Source organism: Coregonus lavaretus (genome assembly GCF_964263955.1).
Source record: "Coregonus lavaretus genome assembly, chromosome: 17".
NCBI classification, from domain to species: domain Eukaryota; kingdom Metazoa; phylum Chordata; class Actinopteri; order Salmoniformes; family Salmonidae; genus Coregonus; species Coregonus lavaretus.
Window position 1 is genome coordinate 76,966 of NC_140004.1, and position 18,640 is coordinate 95,605.

Here is an 18,640-nt window from a genome sequence, read left to right on the forward strand (position 1 = left end):
CTAGACTGTTAGAAAAAAGGGTTCCAAAAGGGTTCCGCAGCTGTCCCCATAGGAGAAGCCTTTTCGGTTCCAGGTAGAACCCTTTTTGGTTCCAGGTAGAACTCTTTTGGTTTCCATGTATAACCGTCTGTGGAAAGGGTTCTACATGGAACCCAAAAGGGGTTCTTGAAAGGGTTATTCTATGGGCATAGCCGAATAACCATTTTTGGTTAAAGATATAACACTTTTTTCTAAGAGTGTACAGTACCCTATTCCACTATAAAACTCTAAGGCTGCTCACGTCTGTACCTCCTTACCAGGTGAGGAGAGAAATGATAGTGTGCACACTTTTGACAAAATGTGAATATGAGTTCTACCCTCCAATGACACATAAAGCTACATTATATAACCTAATAAGGTGCATCGGTACTGTGTTCTACCTGTTTCATCATACTTTCAGTACATTTCTAAGAGGATGCTGTGATAATGAGTATGACAAGTGAACATGGAGTGCTGCTACAGATGTAGGATCTTAATTTGATCACCCTGTCCCAGGAGAACTTTCCACATTGAAATTTCAGACATGATTTTCCTTCAAGAAAAATGTATCAACCCCTACAAAAATGTCCATTAATTATAATCCACATAATAATTCACATTTCTTGTTGCTGCAGGATTATTTTCCTGCTGTAGCAAACTGTCTCAATCTGTATAGATGTGTTGTGCCCTGGCTCTCAGTACAGGAGTACTAGTGTAATGTAGAAGTGTGTATGGAAGTGTGTATAGAGTAGAAGTGTGTATGGTGCTATATAGTCTTCCCTAGCCTGAGGCTGGACACAGAGGGAGGAGAACAAAGCTGAGTTAAGTCATTCATTGACTGACTAATTAATTGCTGGTTATTTTAGATCGTTCTTGTTCCTGCTCGCTCCAGGGGAGCTACTGCAGTGGCTGCAGTGTAGTTGCAGGTTTTCCCCATAGCTTTGAATATATAGTGAAACTGGCTACATGGTATGATGTTAGTCCTTTCTGTCTCCCACTCTCTCTTTGCTTGTAACCCTCCTACGCAGCTCGAAAACACTCTCACAAACCTGGAGAACCTGCTCTCAAACACTCATCACTCACTCTTGAATACTCTCTCTATCTCTATATCTCTCTCTCACACACACACACGTGCACACACACACACGCGCGCGCGCGCGCGCGCGCGCACACACACACATCTCCGCATGAAAATTACTCTGACCCACTGCAGAAATCTCGTACAAACAGCACTTAATTACATAGCAACAGAGACCACGGCAACGCTTGCCATGGCCACAGATTCTTTGGCCCTGATTGGCTGCTGGCAGGCTGCTGGAAGGCTGCTGGCAGGCTGCTGTAGGCATGGTGGTGCAGTGTGTTTCTACTCCAACCCTGTAGGGGGCAGCAGTGGGGACAGACCTCCCTTGAGACTGCCTGGAAACCATGGAACATCTGACTCAGCACTAGAGGAAGGTACACAAACAGTCAATAGTCACCCGCTTAGGTCGTTCAGATAACTGGCTTTGGCAGTTAGTATACACCTGGGATGGCTGTTCTTAAACACAATGTAGCAGCAGTAATCTGGAAAGCAGAGAGATCACGATACACCCATACAAACATACCACCTCTCCTCTCCTCCTCTCTTCTCCTGTCTCCTCTCCTTCTAGCCTCTCTCTCTCTCTCTTCTATTTTGTCTCTCTCTTACTCTCACTCTCTCCCTTCCCCTCTCTCCCTTCCCCTCTCTCTCTCCTCCCTCTCACCCTTCCCCTCTTTCACCCCCCCCCCCCCCCCTCTCTCTCTCTCTCCCTCTCTCTCTATGTAGTGACACAATGAATAGTTGGCTAAATAATTCAGCCATGCTGCCTGCAGGTGTGTTGCTCATGTGGACGCCCTTCTTTGCAGTCCTCCCAACCATCCTCCTTTCCCTTTCCTGATTGCTTCATTGCTTCAGTGAGCCAGCACGCAGAGCCCAGTCCAATGCCTTGTGGCCAGTCAGTCTTTAAGAAGGATGGGCAGAATGAGGCCTGACGTGGCCACTGACCGTCACTGTCTAAGGCATGGGTCAGCTAGGGCAAGGTCTGACTCAGACCAACTCACACACATACACACACCCATGCTTTTTCCCTAGCACCCTGGCACAGCTCCGGCATTAGAGAGAGATGGGGTGAGAGAGAGAGAAGGGGAGGGAGTGTGTGAGTTTGTGTGGTGTGCGGTGCAGATTCCCTCTGACACACAGTCACAATCATGCAGCCTTATCTCTGCTCACCTTCTGCTGACTCCCACTGGCCCACAGCCTCAGCTCACACACACACACACACACACATGTTGTTTGCAAGCTTTGTGGATGTTGAAGGGTGCGTGATGTGTGTTTCGAGTAAATGTGTATTCCTGTGTGTTTATGTGTGTGTGTGTGTGTTTGTTTGTGTGTGTGTGTGTGTTTTTGTTTGTTTGTTTGTTTGTGTGTGTGTGTGTGTGTGTGTGTTTTTGTGTTTGTTTGTTTGTTTGTTTGTTTGTTTGTTTGTGTGTGTGTGTGTGTGTGTGTGTGTGTGTGTGTGTGTCTTCCAACGAATCCTCTCCATGTCGGCTTGTGTTACCCTTCCTCTTTGCTTCACTGAACTGACAGAGGGTCCAGGCTTTTCTGCTCTCTCTCTCTCTCAATTCAATTTCAATTTTTCAATTTAAGGGCTTTATTGGCAGGGGAAATGTATGTTAACATTGCCAAAGCAAGTGAAGTGAAGTAGATAGTAAACAAAAGTGAAAGAAACAATAAATATTAACAGTAAACATTACACTCAGAAGTTCCAAAAGAATAAAGACATTTCAAATGTCATATTATGTATATATACAGTGTTGTAACAATGTGCAAATAGTTAAAGTACAAATGGGAAAATAAGTCAACATAAATATGGGTTGTATTTACATGGTGTTTGTTCTTCACTGGTTGCCCTTTTCTTGTGGCAACAGGTCACACATCTTGCTGCTGTGATGGCACACTGTGGTATTTCACCCAATAGATATGGGAGTTTATCAAAAATGGGTTTGTTTTTGAATTCTTTGTGAATCTCTGTAATCTGAGGGAAATATGTGTCTCTAATATTGTCATACATTTGTCTGGAGGGTAGGAAGTGCAGCTCAGTTTCCACCTCATTTTGTGGGCAGTGTGCACATAGCCTGTCTTCTCTTGAGAGCCAGGTCTGCCTACGGCGGCCTTTCTCAATAACAAGGCTATGCTCACTGAGTCTGTACATAGTCAAAGCTTTCCTTAAGTTTGGGTCAGTCACAGGGGTCAGGTATTCTGCCACTGTGTACTCTCTGTTTAGGGCCAAATAGCATTCTAGTTTGCTCTGTTTTTTTGTTAGTTCTTTCCAATGTGTCAAGTAATTCACTTTTTGTTTTCTCATGAATTGGTTGGGTCTAATTGTGTTGTTGTTGTTGTCCTGGGGCTCTGTGGGGTCTGTTTGTGTTTGTGAACAGAGCCCCAGGAACAGCTTACTTAGGGGACTCTTCTCCAAGTTTCTTTTTTTTTTTTTTTTTTTTTTTCAGGGGGTAGATCAGCTTAATATTGCAGATAGATTGTAACTTCTATTAATGTAATTGTCTGCATCACTTCCAATCCCCCATGTTTTTTATATATATATACTCCCCTTTATTACTTTTCAACCCCGCCATCCTTTCCCTACTTGGGGTAAATTAGTGAACAACAATGCCCAGGCCTCTACTTCCAGCCTATACTTACTATCTACACCTTATGGACACAGTCAATTTTACAATAATTCTATTTTATTTGTTTTTTTAGTTTTTTGCTCCTGAACTTCTTCTACTCTCAACCTCTCCGATCATTTTCATGATGTCTATCCGGCTTGCTTCTATATGCCATATCTTTCTAACTGTGCTCTTTCCCAAAAGCTCCCAACATACAACCTATATACTTATTATGGACACAGTATGCTTACATTATTAGTTATCTTGTTATTATTTGTTGTTATTTGTTATTAGTCCCATCCTTCAACTCCATTCAATACCTCCCATCTATCTCTTAACACCATCCATATACTCTTATCCAAGTTAATCTCTCTGTAGGTGATGGCTTTGTTATGGAAGGTTTGGGAATCGCTTCCTTTTAAGTGGTTATAGAATTTAACGGCTCATTTCTGGATTTTGATAATTAGCGGGTATCGGCCTAATTCTGCTCTGCATGCATTATTTTGTGTTTTTTTTTGTACACAGAGGATATTTTAGCAGAATTCTGCAATTTGGTGTTTGTCCCATTTTGTGAATTCTTGGTTGGTGAGCGGACCCCAGACCTCACAACCATAAAGGGCAATAGGTTCTATAACTGATTCAAGTATTTTTTGCCAGATCCTAATTGGTATGTCAAATGTTATGTTCCTTTTGATGGCATAGAAGGCCCTTCATGCCTTGTCTCTCAGATAGTTCACAGCTTTGTGGAAGTTACCTGTGGCACTGAGGTTTAGGCCGAGGTAGGAGTGGGCGATATACCGGTTTGATAGTAAAAACCGGTATTGTGCCGCGCCATGATATGGATTTAGCAATATCATGGATACCGCGATTTATTCAGAATTCATAAATTCGAATTTTGCATCAATATTTTTTTGTTCCAAATTTCAACTGAGTGATAGTACTAAGTAGCTACATCTTTTTTTTATTTTTTTTATCCAACCTTTCTTGGTTCTTACGAATAAAAGAATGTATGTTAATATGTTGACCTATTTTTATGAGCGCACGTCGCATGCACTTGTTGCACGCATGTAGTGCTAGCAACAAAGAAGTGTGCAGGCAGCTGCAGTTAGGAGGCAGGTTAACTATTGGGGGAAAACTTTACAATCCAGGATGAGCGAAAACACAGAAATTGATGTTGCTCAAGAGCAGGAGGATAAATTGGTTAAGAAGAAAGGGGGCACCTCTGTTGTTTGGAACTGGTTTGGCTTTAAAATCTCCGACCCCGACCAAAACACTACCCTATGCAAGTTGTGTCGTCGTGTTGTCTTAGCAAAAGGTGGAAACACGACCAACCTGTTCAATCACTTAAAAAACATACATGTCCGTGAGTATGAACAATGCACCAGAATGCGTGAGACAGTAAGCCCAGGAGCTCGCCCGAAGACAAGCCAGACTCGCACTCAACAATCAATTATATCATCATTTGCTGCCGGTACTTGCTATGAGAAGACGAGCAAAAAATGGATAGACATCACAGCTGCGATTACAAATCACATAGCGAAGGACATGGTACCGATTCAAACTGTGGAGAAAGAGGGGTTCAGAAAGTTGATTCAAACTCTGGACCCAAGATATGAGATCCCGAGCCGCAAATATTTTAGCCAAAAATGCCTGCCACAGCTTTACACAGAATGCTGGGACAGAGTTTACAGTGAGATAAATAACATTCCATTCTTCTCCACTACTGCCGATCTATGGTCAAGTCGTACCACAGAACCTTATATAAGCCTCACAATCCATTACATAGACGGTGACTGGAAACTGAAAAGTAAGTGCCTACAGACGTCTTATTTCCCAGACGACCACACCGGGGAAATAATTGCAGGTGGGCTGAGGGACATACTGTCGTCCTGGGGATTAAAAGAGTCGCGTCAAGTTTGTATGACGACCGACAGCGGATCGAACATGATCAAGGCATTGCAGCTGAACAAGTGGGCAAACCTTGGATGTTTCGGACACAGGCTGCACAATGCTATTGGTAAGTTTCAGGACTGTAGCCTAGGCCTACCCTGTATGATGCTTATTATTAAGAAAAAATACAGCTCACATCAGCCATGTACCGTAGGCTAAATCTAAGCACATCAGATTTGTAAAATGTGTAACAGTTGAATGTAAATGCCGTAAATCCTCAAACAAAGATTAAAAGTTATATTGTATTGTGATTTCTATATAAAAATGCATTATTATTAATTATTATTGTATTGTGATTCGATTATTTTTCACCCTATTATTTTGATTTCTTATTCCCAATTTCCAGAGAGGAGTGTCCAAAACGCTCCCGGGCCACAGGGGTGTGCGATTTCCCGGGCCACAGGGGTTTGCAAAAAGGTGGTTAGCACGTTCTCATACAGCTGGAAAAAGCAGAAGGCCCTGATGACAGCACAGAATGAACTAAGCCTGCCCCTGCACAAGCTCATCACAGAATCTCCGACAAGGTGGGGATCTCGTCTGAAAATGATGGAAAGAGTCCTGGAGCAGGAAAAGGCCATTACACAGGTCCTGGCAGGGGACAAAAAGACACGGCACCTTGTACCTACCTGGCAAGACATCCAGGTCTTGGAATCAGTCACAGCAGCACTGAAGCCACTCCAGGACTTTACAGATGCCCTGTCAGGAGAAGCGTATGTGAGCGTGTCCTATTTGAAGCCTGTCATCAATCTGTTAAATGCAGAGGTTCTAAATCTGAGCAAGGACGATACAGAACTGACCAAAGAGATCAAGATCAAGGTTCTTGATTACTTGAATAACAAGTACACTGACCCTGCAACAGATGAGCTGCTCTCCATGGCTACCTTTCTAGATCCAAGGTTCAAGACCAGGTACATGTCCGCTGAGAAACTGGAGGACATTAAGGTATTTATTCATTTGTTCTTGTTTTATTGCTTCAAATGTAAAGCACTTTGGGCTGCATTTTATGTATGAAAGGTGCTATACAAATAAAGTTTAATTATTTTCATTTTTTAAGGTGAGAGCTGCCTCAGAGACCGAAGCCCTCCTGGTGGAGAACACAGCCCTGGGAAAATCGTCTCTTGCAGAGGATCACACTGACAGGGAGAAAGAAGCTTCCACTGCTCATCAATCAGGCAAGAAGCCCAAGAAGAGCCTTGGGAGCTTCTTTAAGCAGACCAGCAGTGCACCTGCCTCATGTTCAGAGAGGCAGATCATTGAGCAAGAGCTGAATAGCTACATTCTGGCAACGGCAGCAGACAGCGAGTCTGATCCTTTGGAGTGGTGGCGATTTCACGGATCTAATTTTCCACGTGTGAGTTGTCTGGCAAAGAAATACTTATGCATCCCTGCCACAAGTGCCCCCTCTGAGAGGGCATTCAGCACTGGGGGCAATGTGGTGACATGTCACAGGGCAGCACTAAAGCCAGAAACAGTCAACATGCTGGTATTCCTGGCACGGAACTTGTGAAGAAAGTTCTAGTGAAGATTTGTTGATATTGTTGATAATTGATGGTTGAGGCTTGAAAGGTTTAGTTTCAAACGGTTAGTTTTTTACATATCTACGGACCGTAGCCAAAACAAACACACGTATTTGAATTTGTAATTACCTTATTTTCTTTATCTCCTGTTATTTTTTATTTAATTTTACTTAATATCTAATTTATATATATATATATATATATAGGCCTACCTACCTCATGTTTACGGAATGCATGTTTGCACAATACAAATAAAAACTTTTCAGGTCCATACGGTCCAATGCCTCACTCTTTCTGGTTATATAAGGTTCAAATACATATTTTTCCTTAACTAATATAATTTAACCAAGAAGGGATATTAAAATGTGATTCATATTTTTTTACGTCATATATCGTGATATCATATCGATATCGTCTGGACAGTGGAAAATATCGTGATATGAATTTTAGCTCATATCGCCCACCCCTAGGCCGAGGTATGTATAGTTTTTTGTGTGCTCTAGGGCAACGGTGTCTAGATGGAATTTGTATTTGTGGTCCTGGCAACTGTCAGGGCCCAGGTCTGACAGAATCTGTGCAGAAGATATAGGTGCTGCTGTAGGCCCTCCTTGGTTGGTGACAGAAGCACCAGATCATCAGCAAACATAAAGACATTTGACTTCAGATTCTAGTAGGGTGAGGCCGGGTGCTGCAGACTGTTCTCTCTCTCTCTCTCTCTGTCTCTCTCTCTCTCTCTCTCTCAAAACCCCAGCACAGGGTGATGGGCAACAACAGTGAATCTAAAAAGGCTTTCATTTCAGCTTCAGCTGTATATGACGGTAAAACTTTACTTAAAGCATTCAGGTATAATGCATTGGTAGTTGTTATAAGCATGTATAAGCCCCTGTTGTGTTTTATAAATCAACTGAAATATCTTATTTCTTTCTGTGGTATTTTGTTTTACATATTCTAAATGGCTACTGTACTTTTTACATTATGTGGTCATTTTGTGGTCATTTCGTGATTATTTTCAAACCTCTTCAAACTACTCCTATAACAAAATAAGAACTGAGAAACAGATGATGCTAAAACAAGTATCATTTATTAGAAAATATGATATTGTATTATTTGGAATGCAAATGAACAATGTCCTGTATGGGCACGTTATTCAGTGTTTCCCCTTGTTGGACTGACGGCGGAGGCGGCGGGCTCTCTTCTTAGTTGAACCACGGGTGGTCACCAACACTGGAGCGGTTTGAGCATCTTTACAGCGGTCTTTCTCCCTCTCAGCTCCTCTCTCCTTTTGCTCATCTCCATGGAGCTCTAATGCGACCATTATCTATGGAAATAAAATAAACTTAGTCTTATTAGGAAAACAAAACCATATTTTAATTCATGTTCCAAGGTCAAATGAATTGATAACAATGTGGTGATTTCTTAAGTCTTTACAGTGACATGTAAGTAATACTGTATGTCAGCTTAGGCAATATATATATATAACTACAAAGGGTAAATGTCACTATATGGACCTATTCTATTGTTGTTCTTAAAGCCTTTCTCAGACCCCCTCATACCCCTAATCTCTCTTTCACATCACATTACCTGCAGTAGTTCTCTCACACTGATGGTGAGCAGCAGGCCCATTCCGTACAACCAGCAGCAGAGAGCCAGAAACATGCAGCATGCAGCCTCTATCCTCCTCTCTTCTGCCCCATTAATCACTTCCACCATCTTCTTCCACACAAGCTCACTTGCTCCCGCTCTCTCCCTACTCCTGAGCTCAGCTACTCGGGGGCGACGCGTTCTGCGGCTGGCCGTAGAATCACTTGTTGTCTGGTGCAAAGCACTAACATCTCTGTATTTCTGGTCAATACTGTTTCTGGTCTGGGTGGTGGTGGGCTTGTCCAAGCCACAATGGCCCATAGGGCAGGAGCCTATCTCCTGTTTTTGTAGCATGAGGCAGCTTGATGTACACCCCCTGGATAGGACACAAGTCTGTCGCAGGGCCTTACCCCCAATCCATCTCCTAAATGTGTGCCAAGCTGAGAGGCACCAGGTCCCGTTTTTAGAGTCTTTGGTATGATTGGACCGCGGATAAACCACCCGACCTTCCAATCTCAGGGCGGACACGCTAACGACAAGGCCACTGAGTTGGTTAGTGTTGTTTGTAGCTACCCGGGTAGCAGTGGGTTCCAAGCTGACCATAACACAAGCCTCTCCGGTGCACTTGTGCAAACTGTGTCCAGTGGTCTCGTTGGTGTTCTGTGTAGTCCAGGGTCGTTGATGGAAGTTGATGGTGTTGGTCTTCTTCCACACAAGCTCACTTGCTCCCGCTCTCTCCCTACTCCTGAGCTCAGCTACTCGGGGGCGACGCGTTCTGCGGCTGGCCGTAGAATCACTGGTTGTCTGGTGCAAAGCACTAACATCTCTGTATTTCTGGTCAATACTGTCTCTGGTCTGGGTGGTGGTGGGCTTGTCGAAGCCACAATGGCCCATAGGGCAGGAGCCTATCTCCTGTTTTTGTAGCATGAGGCAGCTTGATGTACACCCCCTGGATAGGACACAAGTCTGTCGCAGGGCCTTACCCCCAATCCATCTCCATAATGTGTGCCAAGCTGAGAGGCACCGGGTCCCGTTTTTAGAGTCTTTGGTATGATTGTACCGCGGATAAACCACCCGACCTTCCAATCTCAGGGCGGACACGCTAACGACAAGGCCACTGAGTTGGTTAGTGTTGTTTGTAGCTACCCAGGTAGCAGTGGGTTCCAAGCTGACCATAACACAAGCCTCTCCGGTGCACTTGTGCAAACTGTGTCCAGTGGTCTCGTTGGTGTTCTGTGTGGTCCAGGGTCGTTGATGGAAGTTGATGGTGTTGGTCTTCTTCCACACAAGCTCACTTGCTCCCGCTCTCTCCCTACTCCTGAGCTCAGCTACTCGGGGGCGACGCGTTCTGCGGCTGGCCGTAGAATCACTGGTTGTCTGGTGCAAAGCACTAACATCTCTGTATTTCTGGTCAATACTGTTTCTGGTCTGGGTGGTGGTGGGCTTGTCGAAGCCACAATGGCCCATAGGGCAGGAGCCTATCTCCTGTTTTTGTAGCATGAGGCAGCTTGATGTACACCCCCTGGATAGGACACAAGTCTGTCGCAGGGCCTTACCCCCAATCCATCTCCATAATGTCTCGTTGGTGTTCTGTGTGGTCCAGGGTCGTTGATGGAAGTTGATGGTGTTGGTGTTCAGTTCAATGTGAGGCATGCTGGCCCACTGCCAAATGCCCATGGGGGGCATCAGGTTATCCCGAAAATCCTTGCCGTCCAGAATGTGTAATGCCAAGATTACATATACCAACAATTTAATACTGGAAGAGTACAAAGCCATCTCTCAATCAGTAAAATTAAAAAAGCAACTACTCTGTACAGAGATAGGTGAGTTGTGGTGTTAAGAATGTTTGATAGGAATGTTGTGCCATACAGTGGTCTATGATGTCATAGAGGGCATCCAACATGTCACCTAGGTGAAGAGAACTAGCATGTCACCCCACCCTCCTTTATGACATCATTGCGATATAGATGCGGTAAAGAGGTTAATCGAACTCAACCAAAACAAAGGAATTGCCATGGCTGTGAGGGAAAGGGCTGTGAGGGAAAGGGCTGTGTGGGAAAGGGCTGTGGGGGAAGATCCTGAGTCTCCTCATTGCCCTCCTCATTGATCCCATGTGGCTTAGTTGGTAGAGTGTGGCGCTTGCAACGCCAGGATTGTGGATTCGATTCGCATGGGGGACCAGGAAGAAAAGTGTATGCGCTTACAAGTCGCTCTGGATAATTTAGCCTATTGTTTATATGTGTATTTCACACTATGTTGAGGTAGAAATTGGAGTATAATGTTTGTATGGATGTCAACCCCAATACATATTCATGTCATCGTTACCAATCAAATGCATTACAGTTAGAAACGACTTTGACTACCATCAACGATTTCTGTATGCTAGGTATGCTAACAAGCTTACACGAACGGGAGTTAGCATTTAGCAGTCACTTCTTCTAAACCTGAAAAGGGACAACTTCTACATGGTATGCAGTGATAACAGACACATTTATCCAAATCGGACTTAAGTAAGCACATTGTGGGCCTGTTACACTTCATAAATCATGACGGATTTGATGAATATCCACTTTGTTGGATCAGATTTGTTGAATGTGGTCAATGCAACGTCTGCATTCCATTGACTCCTTTACTGCATCTATGGTCAAGTTGAAAACCATAGAATTAGGAATTTGAATACTCTAATTTAATATGTAATTTAATAGGATCTCTATGTTGAAAACTCTGGTATTTCTCATCCTAAAGCTTGTTCTCCATATTATTTTTCAATGTTTTAAATGATGTGCCAACATGTTTTGAGCACTTTTATCTTCAAAACTAGATTTTTACTGGCTCTCTCTTGTCCCTTTGCAGCAGATATATAGTGAGCAATATGTTTGGAACATCAAATTGCAATAAAATCACAGTATCAAATTGCAATACATATAGAATCGCAATACATATCGTATCAGCACCTAAGTATCATGTTAATATTGTATCGTGAGGTCCTTGGCAATTCCCAGCCCTACTGTTCACCACTGCCCCATAAACTACCAGCCACCATTGTCTCTATCCTTCTATTGAGGGAGCCAGACCATAATCCCCCCTAATTAGGATCAGCTTGGCCATCGCCCCGCTCTAGGACGGCAGCACCAGCCAGCCAGTGTTACGCCCCTGAAAAAGGGGAGAAATAATCACGAGAGTGATGCAGTTATGTTTCCTCAATGAAAACTTTAGTATAATCCTTTTACAAAAATATCACATTTTACAGAACAACAGATCTACAGGAACTAGATAGTTTTGTAGGGTACAAAGCTTATTCAAGTCACAACAGCATAAACTGTAATTCACTAAAACATATACAAATGTTTCAATATAACTGTCAAACACAAAGTAGCTTTAGCTCAGTAACCCATAACTACATTTATCAACCATGTCAACAAAGTATTCTAAACACATTATACAAATAACCCCAAAATATATTATTAACAGCGCACATGTTCATTCACAATTAGCATAAAATGGCAGCTACTCTCAGTACGAAGCTATTCTTCGCTGCAACCGAGCAGGTTTCACTCACACACGCACCTATTACTCTCTTCAACTTAACTCCAACTTACTCAAGATGTTACTAAAACATACCTTAAACTCTCTTGACATGTTAGCAACTCATTTTATATCAATAACGTACCTGAAAAAGGGGAGAAATAATCACGAGAGTGATGCAGTTATGTTTCCTCACTGAAAACTTTAGTATAATGAGGAAAAAGACCGCGATTTCCCTGGGAAGTTGGGTGGAGACCAGAGCAATCGATCTCAGGCTCATAGATTAAGAGCATTTAGTAGATCACAGATTAACACTTTTACCCTTAAATTAGGCACCACAAAATAAAGTAGTCAATATAACGTTTACACATTCCTCTTACAATTTTTACCCTTTGTACACTTGACGGATTTTAACCTTTTAACACAATTATGTATGTTATCAATCTCTATGAACTAGTACTGAATGCATGATCTTTTTAACCTTAGATATTTTAAGATCCTTACATACCATGAACTTACTAATACTTTTTAGTGTATAACAGGCTATGAATATGTCCTTTAACCTGTCACACCAGCGCCTCCCAAAATATTTTGAGAGCCAATTAAAAGAGGCGTAGAGTCTGCCGGGGCGGCACAGGTCCACTAACATGTGGATGAGATGCATGTTGGGATAGCTCTTCCTCCTCTTAATTTAGTGGGAGGGAGGGAGGGAGGGGGGACAGTGGCTTGGTCTGATTTGACCTGATGTCACTAGAGGGGGTGGATGCTCAGACCACAGTAAAGGCTGTGTCTGTGTCTGAGTTACTATTGTTTATTTTCTGCTTGGCATCTCTTTTCATATCTTCGAGAATTGATAAAGCATGCTATTGTGGTGTGGGTGTCTCTATGTTTGTGTGTGTGTGTGTGTGTGTGTGTGTGTGTGTTTGGGTGTGTCTCTGTATGTTTTTATGTGAGACTGAGAGAGATACTCTGACTCTACCTCTTTCTTGGTTCTGATCTTTCCACGGCCTATGATAAAGCTTGTTGTTGTGATGTGTGTGTCTGCATGTGTGAGTCAGTGTGTGTCTCTTCATGGTCCCTGTCTGTCTCTATCTCTCTCTCTCACTCTGTTTTAATAAAGCGTGAGGGATTGGATTAAAGGCTGGGATTTTCTGCATGAATGCATTTGCGCATCTGCGTTTTATTTTTGTGCCGCCTCGCCATTTTCCCATTTTATTTATTCCCTGTGGAGGGAAATGACTTTCCTCACTCACTGTGCCTTTGGACATGTATGTGTCATAGTGTGCGTATGCGTGTGTGCACGTGTCATGTTGTTTGCAGCAGCGTCGAGACACACCTTAAGCCCTGGGTATCACCACATGTGGCTAGTCAGTCCCTGATCGGTCCATCTGATGTGTCTGTCAGCCACATACATTTTTAAAAACATTTTTGTCATTTAGCAGACGCTCTTATCCAGAGCGACTTACAGTTAGTGAGTGCATACATTATTTTATTTTTCATACTGGCCCCCCGTGGGAATTGAACCCACAACCCTGGCGTTGCAAACGCCATGCTCTACCATCTGAGTTACATCCCTGCCGGCCATTCCCTCCCCTACCCTGGACGACGCTGGGCCAATTGTGCGCCGCCCCATGGGTCTCCCGGTCGCGGCTGGCTACGACAGAGCCTGGATTCGAACCAGGATCTCTAGTGGCACAGCTAGCACTGCGATGCAGTGCCTTAGACCACTACGCCACTCGGGAGACAGTACATATCCCTATGCCGTCAATAGAAGACTCCAGTGAAAGAATATCTCTAATATAATCGATAATCTCTAATACAGAAACCTTCCCTGTCTCCTCATAGCATATGCCAACATTTCTATTTCCATAAATGACGTTTGGCTATGTAGCCATGTACTCTGTCTCTGCCCCCCTCGCCCTGGGGTTTGGTCCTTCGTGTCCCGCCGGTTTAGACTCTGGGAAAAGGTTGTGTTTCGGATCGGCACGCAGGGCCCAGTGGAGCGGGAAAAGTCTGGAGCAGGGAGACGGTACGGAGAGGAGAAGGAATAGACCACCACACGTCTGTCTGTCTTTACTGTTTACCCATGTCTGCCTGTCTGTATGTCTTGTCTGACTGTTTGCCTGTCTGTCTGTCGGTCTGTCCTGTGGAGACTAGGCCATACTCACTATCTGTTATTATCTAGTATAAATATCCAAAGCATATCCAAAGCTTTTGTTGTCACACAGCGCTCTGTCAAATTAATAGAACGGTGTGCCACTTTCTTAAATGTCACAGAATATCAATCCCTACTTTTCCTCAGTTCCCTTTTTAACACATTTTCTCTCTTATCAAACCGACCTCATGCAGTGTTCAACCATAGAATTATATATGTTTGTGTTCAACATCCTGTTCCATTCTCTGTTTGTAATGGATGTCTAGTCATCATAACAGCCTTGTCTGTTTGGTTGCCCCCCGCTACTGGAGATGTCCACCACTCCACCCCCTCCACCCCAGGCCCTTGGTGAGAAAGCCCAAAGAAAGGCTGTGTTTCTGGGCAGTACAAGGCCTCACTTCCCCCTCTCTTCCTGCAGCATATTATCCATCCTCCAGGCCCCATAAAACATTTTCTCACGTTTATTTAACCAAATAAGTCAATTGAGAACCAATTCTCATTTACAATAACGACCTGGCCAATAGTCATAACATTGCAACAGTGAACAGGACAACACGCAATACCACAAAAAAAGAAAAATACACACTACACAGAGGAAAGGTACAAATTCATCAAAAATACAACAATAAGAAATTCACAGTGGGTTCGAGCAGAAAAGTCCAAGGCAACACAGCAGACTTAATGATCAGCAGGTACATTGATCAGACAGCAGCTCAGTTAATATGTTTTTGAAGGAGTGTGGTGGGATGAATGTGTCAAATATGAGGGTGTTATGGCCCCTAAGAAGACCCAGATTACACCAGAGTGGCTTAGTACCTCTGATAGAGGGATAGAGGGATAATGGGGGAGAGAGGTGCTGTGCGGTGGGAGATAGAGGCTGATAAAGGGGACACTGAGTAAAGGAAAGACAGGGAGGCAAATGGATGAAGGGGAGGGAGGGAGGGAGGGAGGGGGGACACAGATAAACACTGTCATTTACCCAGTGAAGCGGGGCTGCCCAGTAATGGACACATGATAGATGGCCATTGGAAGTTTGTACTAGCTCAAAGTTCACACACACTTACCATCCGTCACGTCTGATCTGGAAGGAGGAAGGATACCGTCTAAACTCCAGTGGTAAACGCTTTCCTTGACTAGGCCTCACAGACAGACATAGAGAGGGACTGCCATGTATTGCACAAAACAAACCCTGAAATAGATATCTCATCTCATTGGCAATTAGGCAAGATGACAGTGTTTCTCTGTCAGTGGACCCTGTGAATGAACACACAAACACACACACACACAGTTCTGTTTGTGACTCTCTTTAATTGAATCACATGGTCACGCTCGTCATCTTTGATTGGCAGACAGATCTGGTTAGCCTGGGTACCATTCTTTTTAGCTAACATTCCACTCCTTGTAGCCTACTCTGTGTCATATGCCAAATATGCTAGTGCTCAACCTCCCACCACTTTGCTTCACTGTTCCTCCACTTAAAAGACAACTTTCTTCTCCTCCAGACTAGCACACGGCGCAGCCTCTTAGAGCGCTAGAGGCAACTCGCCGGTGACTTTCATTGTTATTCATGTGTTAATTTATTCGCTCATGGCAGACGTGAAACAGGGCTGTAATATGCAGATGCCGGTTTGTTTCTCGATGGGAATTTTCCGCTCCACTGCCCCTGTAGCTGCCACTAATAATAAAGTGAGGCAAGATGGAGAGAAAAGGAGGGGGAGGGAGGGGATACTTGTCAGGATGCCTCCTGAACCACCACACGTATGCACACACACAGAGAGAGCTCATCTCTCGGATAGACAGTGACCAGGTGCGATCGTCCTGGCAGAGGTGACCTTGACCTTGTCACAAAGACTAGGAGTCTAGCTCTCCTCTCCTCTCCTCTCCTCTCCTCTCCTCTCTTCTCTTCTCTTCTCTTCTCTTCTCTTCTCTTCTCTTTCTCTTCTCTTCTCTTCTCTTCTCTTCTCTTCTCTTCTCTTCTCTTCTCTTCTCTTCTTCTCTCTCTTCTCTTCTCTTCTCTTCTCTTTCTCTTCTTTCTCTCTCTTCTCTTCTCTTCTCTCTCTCTTCTCTTCTCTTCTCTTCTCTTCTCTTCTCTTCTCTTCTCTTCTCTTCTCTTCTCTTCTCTTCTCTTCTCTTCTCTTCTCTTCTCTTCTCTTCTCTTCTCTTCTCTTCTCTTCTCTTCTTCTCTTCTCTTCTCTTCTCTTCTCTTCTCTTCTCTTCTCTTCTCTTCTCTTCTCTTCTCTTCTCTTCTCTTCTCTTCTCTTCTCTTCTCTTCTCTTCTCTTCTCTTCTCTTCTCTTCTCTTCTCTTCTCTTCTCTTCTCTTCTCTTCTCTTCTCTTCTCTTCTCTTCTCTTCTCTCTCTTCTCTCTCTTCTCTTCTCTTCTCTTCTCTTCTCTTCTCTTCTCTTCTCTTCTCTTCTCTTCTCTTCTCTTCTCTTCTCTTCTCTTCTCTTCTCTTCTCTTCTCTTCTCTGTTATTGATAGGACACAGGGGGCTGGAGGGCAGAACTACCTAGTCCAGGAGATAGGAAAAAGGCCTATTAGCAAAACCAATGGCAGTGAGTTGTGACTGAAAAGGATGGGATAGTGTAAATGGTTGGAGTCTATGAACGTGAACCAGTGTTGATGTTAGTGTTGACACTATGGTCATGTCCCTGTCCGTCAGGAGGTCACACAGTAATGGAGTCACCATTAATAGCAGTGACGTCCTGTGAGATGTGAAGGACACAGCAGTAGAGAAACACATTCACTCATCATAGAACCCTGCTGTGTCTCCCAGGAGGCTGGTAAGAAGTGGGGGGGGGGGGGGGGGGGGCTCATATTAATGAATGGAATTCAATAAATGGAACGGTATATGTTTGATATTGTTCCATTAATTACTAGTCATTATGAGCCCGTCCTCCGATTCAAAGTGACACCAGCCACCACTTCCTGCCTCCATCTTCCTCTACCTCCCCAGTGCATTTATATGAGATATAAACCCCCTACTGACTGACACACACACACACACACACACACACAAACACACACACACACACACACACACACTGTACTGGCTGTCAGGATAGAGAAACATACCAGTCCCATAGGACTTTTTAGGGAATTTAATATTGTCAAACCTATACAATTGCATCATATACTCCACAGAATAGTCTGATGTGGAAAAGAAAGGGGGCGTTATGGACATTGAAGAGAGATATAATGACAAGGATATAAGTCCTACTGTAACAAGCTGTCCCCTTCCTCTAGTACAGTAACTAAAGCTTAGAGTGGATTCTATTCTGTTCTATTTTAATTTAAACACACACAATCCCAACGCAAATCTTAACACTGTATCTACAACAGCAAACACAAGTTATATACACACACACAAACACATTCACATACACACACAAACACTCACACACCAACATTCACATACCACACGCACCCTATCGTCCTCACACAGTACAGTGCACGTCAAGGCATTGTGTCCTCAACCACAGAAACACATGGATTGCATCCCAAATGACACCGTATTTCCTATTTAGTGCACTACTTTTGACCAGGGCCCATAGGGCTCTGGTCAAAAATAGTGCACTATATATGGAATAGGGTGCCATTTGCGGCTCAGCCATGGTTCACTGGGACCCAAGGCATCCCATGCACCCAGGCCTGAGTCCAAACTCTGAGCGTGTCCAATCAGCCAAGGCTTTACTAGAGGCCAAATCTGAAGCATATAATTGGGTTTTAATCAGCTTTCTCATTCAGGCGAGCGCTAAAGATTAGGGCAGCACGGGCTCCGCTCAAAATAAGCATTCATAAAGGCGTGTGAAAGCCTCTGACCCACCGCAGCGAATCATACAGACCAACAGACACGAGACCGCATGCTCTTCCTCAACCTCTTCCTCTCTTCATCTCTCCATTTTCTCTCACACTCCATCCTTCATGTTTCTCTCTCTCCTCTTTCCCCACTCCATCTCTCACTTTTCTTTGCTCTCTCTCTTCCTCTCTCTCTTTCTCTTTCGCTCATGGGGATCCACACAAGTCAGGCAGGGGAGGAAAAGTGCCCTTCTTATCAAAAAGGGCACATGCCACCCCTACACAAAGATACACATACAGTGGGGAGAACAAGTATTTGATACACTGCCGATTTTGCAGGTTTTCCTACTTACAAAGCATGTAGAGGTCTGTAATTTTTATCATAGGTACACTTCAACTGTGAGAGACGGAGTC

General features: G+C 43.8%; 1 protein-coding gene across 1 annotated transcript in view; it reads left to right on the forward strand.

Moving 5' to 3' along the window:
- Window positions 1-18,640, forward strand: part of LOC311145001 (ras-related protein Rab-5C-like) — a 34,273-nt gene that overhangs the window by 6,770 nt on the left and 8,863 nt on the right. The gene's annotated exons all lie outside the window — the stretch shown is intronic.